Here is a 6,000-nt window from a genome sequence, read left to right on the forward strand (position 1 = left end):
TAACTCTACTAATCAGAGAACACTTTACCAATAAGTATACCTGATTATTAGCATATCTTACTCAACAAGATTTTTCATGAGTAACATTTCAAACCTTGTGATTAATTAACACAAGTATGAGCTTTACACTCATCATATCAGAATTGTTCATGGTTAATCCTCTTTTTCCTTCTAATTTTTGGAGGAACCCTTTTAGCGTGAAAAAGTATCATAAAACATACTATCATCAAAGTATAGAAGAAGTTTGTTTGGAGGATTTTGACAGCCTGTTGATAAGATCATTGCATCCTTCAATTATCAGATGTCGGTTGTCCTTCATATCTCCATTGTTGTTTTCACCTTCTGGTACCTTTCTCACATTTTGAACATCATCCCTTACCTTAGTTTGAGGAGGACATTTCCGAAATCTTCTTGAACGATTTGTGTTAACGCTACTATTACAAGTTCGAATGTTAGACGTGTAGATTGAGCTGACTTTCCTGGAAGGATTCACAGGGAGAGTGCTAAAACCAATTGGTTTAGACATCAGAATGTCAGTTACACCTTTGAGGATTAAATCTAAGGTGTGTTGAAGTCGACCAAAATAGTTGTCATTCAACCTCAATTTGCAGTTCCACTGAACACGTCCTTTTGAATCACAAAAAAGACATACTTTGTGACCACCCGAGTGATTATAGTGAGTAGGATTAACAACATGGTTAGAATATTTCTTCCTTCTGTGAGATGTGGTGATTCCTTGATTAATGGAAGGTGCAAGCACATCATTAGCAATAGGAAGGTTTTTTAATTTAGCTTATGAAACTGGTTTCATCAGAGAAACATGTTTACATGTAGTCACGTTTTCTAGCATCACAGTTGAGTCAGAAAAAATTGGTATAATGGACTCCACAAAACATCTTTTACATTGAATAGAGAGATTAATCAACAGAGGCTCGATTTACAAGGCATCCTCATTGAGTTTATCCTCGAGTAAGGTTCGATATGAACAAATTACGACATTTTCCTCATGAAGAATCCTTAACTGGAAATCACGATCCTTTACCATACCAATAATCATATTTATTTTGTGTTTCAGCCTATTGATTTCAACTGCCTGGATTCTAATAAGTTTTAGAATCGTTGCACTCTCTTGGGACGCTTCCCTTTGTACTTCAGAGTCAGACTCGTCAGTAAGATAATCAGGGTAATACTTATCAATACTTGTATGTTTCGTAGGAACATAATGTTCATCTAAATGTGAGATCAATAAGTCTTTCTCTTTAATAGATTTCATAGAAACAAAACTTTTATTTCTGGTGATGCGTTTTTCAGAGATAACACTTCTGTCCATAAAGTCACATTGCTACAAAAACAGACTTATGAGGTGTTTTCCTTCTCTGATACCAATTGAAAAAGAGGGGGTATAACAACCGCACCCAATAATTCGTTCGGCAATCTGTATGGTCTATCTCCAATATAATTCCGAGAATACCAACTTAAAAGCGATCTCAATCAACAAATATATCAAAGAGTTATATCTCTATTTCTCAATACAATCTGCAATCGAAAAAATAAAATATGTGAGCCCGATCAATATGAAAAATAACTTGGAAGGTACCGAAGACCAATGCCCAAGTGCCAATCAATTCTTATCCAACAATCAAGGTCGGATATACAAATGATTGAACTACACACAACCCATGATATATCAATTATATAAATAAATATAATGCGAAAAATAAGTAACACAGACACCAAAAAATTTGTTAACGAGGAAACTGCAAATGCAGAAAAACCCCGAGACCCGGTCCATATTTGAACACCACATTGTATTAAGCCGCTACAGATATTAGCATACTACAAGTTAACTTTGTAATGGAATGTAGTTGAGACCTAACCAAGTCTCACACCAATTAATGTACAGTCGCATTCCTTACACCTCTAGAACCACGCCAGATTATGTGAACTTGATTCCCTTAGCTGATCTCACCCACAACTAAGAGTTGCTACAACCTAAATTAAAAGACTTATAAACAAATCTGTCTCCCACAGATAAGTCTATTCTGATAGATAAATTTATCTCCCACAAAAGTACCTATGAAGTTTTTGTTCATTCTTTTGATAAATCAAGGTGAACATGAACCAATTGATAATCCGTTCTTATACTCCCGAAGAGCATCCTAGAAATATCAATCACCTCACAATAACTTAACTATATGGTAGTATAAGAAGTTATTGCGGAATCACAAAGAATGAGACGAAGAGCTTTGTGATTACTTTTTATATCTTACCCATCAGAGACAAATATCAAGCAAATTTTAGAGAAGATAATACTCAATACGATAGAAAAAGTAAGATCAGAACACGTAACTACAAAGAAAATAGTAGGGTCAGGCTTCACGAATCCCAAATGAAATTTTCAAGTCGTTAACCTATAATGGTTTTGGAAAAACCTAGGTTAAAGGAGAATAGACTCTAGTCGCAACTAGGACACATGAAAGTGCCGAGATTAGGTCTTTCCAGTTGCTAGAGTTCTCTCTTATATAGTATTTCAAATGAGGGTTTTCTTTCAATCAAACCTAATATAGGTTTGTAACAAAGCATTCCATATTCACCGTTAGATGAAAACCTGATTTAAGATTTAAGCTAAGTCTGCTTAAAACCAAAGAAATATCTCTCCATTGTTAGATGGTCTTAGCTTGTTACACACAAATGAAATATACCTACATTTAGATATAGGTAACCGTACCTAAACATGTATATTGAGTCGGCACAATAACAGTTAACCGAAGTTATCCATATGAACACTTTTGTCTTAATCACATTCATCTAAAACATATAGATCTACTATGATGATCAATTAATCATGAAAGATAATTAAACGAATATAATTGTGTTCCACATAGAGTTGTTCAATTTTTCACTATCTCATAGAAATGTATATGAACCAATTGAAACAAAATATGATTGATTAATAAGAATCAACTTATGAACATTAAGCAGCGGTTTGCAAAGGCTGCATTCCTTAATTCATAAATGTATTTGTTCATGAGTACGAAAAACATACTTAACCGATTTTAGAACTTAAACCACTAAGTTTTCAAACAGGTACGTGAACTATAGCTTCCGGACTTTGGTCTTGTCCTGCTGTTTGCAAACGGGTATGCAAACAGTAGTCCCATACCTAACTCAGGTAGAACCGTTCGCATACTAGCATGCAAACAAGGTTTTCGTACTTTAACAGTTAAAACCGTTCGCATACTAGATATGCAAACAAGGTTCCCGGACCTGAATCATACCAAAACAGTTTGCATACTAGGTACGCATACTGTGTTGTATCCATACAAAGGTTTTTGTTCTAAACTCCCATTTCCATCATTGAAACATCCTTAGAAGACGAAATAGATGTCTCACACAAACTATTAGCTTCAAGTGATCGAATGATCAACACGAAAAATTCCAAGTCGACTTCAAATGATTGTCTCACACAAATCATGTAAGATGTTTCAAGGAAATTTCCTCATGATCATCTTTTGACTTGTAATTTAGTTTCCAACAAATAAACTGCTTCCAAATAAACTTGTCAAGAATGCGATGAAAGTAGCTAAAGAAAAAATCTTCCAACACATATTTCGAGAATAGATAAGCGAGATAAACTCGGCTCTAAATATCAAATGTGTATAATATAAAAGTCTATATACCTATATGACTTAGTCTCATTAGGAGATAAAATAGAATAGACTTCTGAGTGATATATAAGTTTTAGTCACCACATACCTTTTGTTGATGAAGTTCCTCCAACCTCTCCCCAGTATATATTCGTCTTCAATTGATGAACATCGTGAAGTCTAAAGCTTGACTACATATTCTATACTTATCTGAGACATAGCTATAAGTAGACTAGAAATCAAGATTATAGTTTTGATCAAATAAATTTTACAAACAAGCTTGAGATAACAACGGTTGCGAGTTCGACCAAGAAGTGCTCTAACACATTTAGTCAAGTATCAAATTAGGATAGAAGTGTTTAGTTGAGTATCAGATATCACCGTGTTCTACCGCTTGAAGTCGAAGACCAGCAGGAGCTCTAGAGAACTTTTTCAACTAAAGGTAAGTGAAGACCGAACCACGTATTTATCAAGTTTTCACCTTTCTCTCTATGAGACATTGTCGCATGACTAAATTAGACAATACATGCATAACAAAAGTTTCGTGTCATGTTTATCTTGATTAATCGTTCTCGAAATATGCTAAGCTTAATAATATTTGTCCATACTTGATGAATTTGGTTAAAAGCAATTTATTGTTATGACCTAATTATGATTCAAGATTTAATAATTTGAAAATATCCGGGAACAATTATATATGTCATTGATGTTATTGGAGAATGTTTCATATTAATTAGTAGAGAGATATAGAACTATTGTAAATCTGGATAATGACAGTATGCATACCAATTCACATACTTGGATAACTGTTATAAGTCCAGAGTCGCAGTACATGTACCCTGTACACGTACCAGCGTAGCTATAGTTCGACAACGTCTTTTTGGTACGCGTACCCGGTATCCATACCATAAAAAGTCTATGAACTCGTGAACCAGGAACACACGCATACCAAGTATGCCAACCGGAAAAGATATGTTGGTTTCAAAATCGGAAAGGTATGCATCTCTAGTACGCATACCATAAAATATCTGTGAGTTCCTGAACTTTTTTTTATCTTAAGGGTACCCGGTACACATACTATGAAAAAATATTCGCGAACATGTACCCGGTACATGTACTTATCCTTTCGAATAATTCAGATGCATTAGAATTATATCTATGAGATAATCGGTATTTGAATGACTCTCTAAGAACACATCTAGACATGATTGATCGCATTTGTGACTTAAGAAAAGTCTTAAAGTGTTATATGAAAATGGTTAAGCTTATTGTTTAATTGGATAGTTTCGGCCAACTTTTATGAACCAAACATTATACATTGTTATGTTATGGTTCATCCTAGCCAGAGTGTATATTCTATTATGTTAATCTCAAGTCAAGTTTTTCTAGCAATGATTATTTATTCCTTGATTCCAAAGCTACCTTAGCTTAAATACAAAACCACATTGATCTTGAAAGTCTATATAAGGAGAACCTCAAACAACTGGGATCTTTGAATCCTTGACACTATTCTTGTGTGTCCTAGTTATAAACTAGAGTTGTCTTCTCTTTTTAAAACAGTTTCAAGATTTAGCGACTAAAATGATTTAACATAAGGATTCGTGAAGCTAGGTCCAACTATCGTTATCTTGATAGTTCGTGTATCCTGATCTTGTTTTGATTGTCGAGCCTTGTTCCAAAAAACAAGATAGATAGATATCACAAAGTTCTTCGTCTCAGACTTTATGATTCCAAAATTTTATACTTGAGAGGTGAATGATAATCTAAGTATGCTCTTCGGGAGTCATAAGACTGTATTTTGAGGTTTGATAGACTTTATCTATTGCAATCGATTTCCTACCTCACCTTGATCTTTGATCAGAACAGAAATAACATATATGCTTATCTTTGGTAGGCAGATTGGTCTAAAGTCTTCAATTAAGTTGAAGCAACTCTTAGGATATAAAGGATGTCAGCTAAGGTAAGCAATTGTGCGAAGTCCTGCTGGGATTCAAGAGGTGTAAGGAACGCGACTATAACTGAATCGCTGTGACGGTTTAACTCAGTCTCAACTACATGTTAGTCTGAAGTTATGATAATAGTCTAGTGTCTGCAGCGGCTTAATACAGTTTGGTGTTCAAGTCTGGACAAGGTCCCGGGGTTTTTCTACATTTGTGGCTTCCTCGTTAACAAAATTTCTGGTGTCTATGTTATTTCTTTTTCACATTATATTGTTTATGTTTATAATTGAAATACCACAGGTTGTACATGAAAATCAATTCAAGTAGATAAGTTCATCACAATTGTTGGATAAGGCTTGATTAATTCTTGGATATCGATATTTGGAATCGTCCAAGTACTCTCACGGTATAAT

This window comes from Papaver somniferum, chromosome 1 (assembly GCF_003573695.1).
Source record: "Papaver somniferum cultivar HN1 chromosome 1, ASM357369v1, whole genome shotgun sequence".
In the NCBI taxonomy this organism is placed as follows: Eukaryota; Viridiplantae; Streptophyta; class Magnoliopsida; order Ranunculales; family Papaveraceae; genus Papaver; species Papaver somniferum.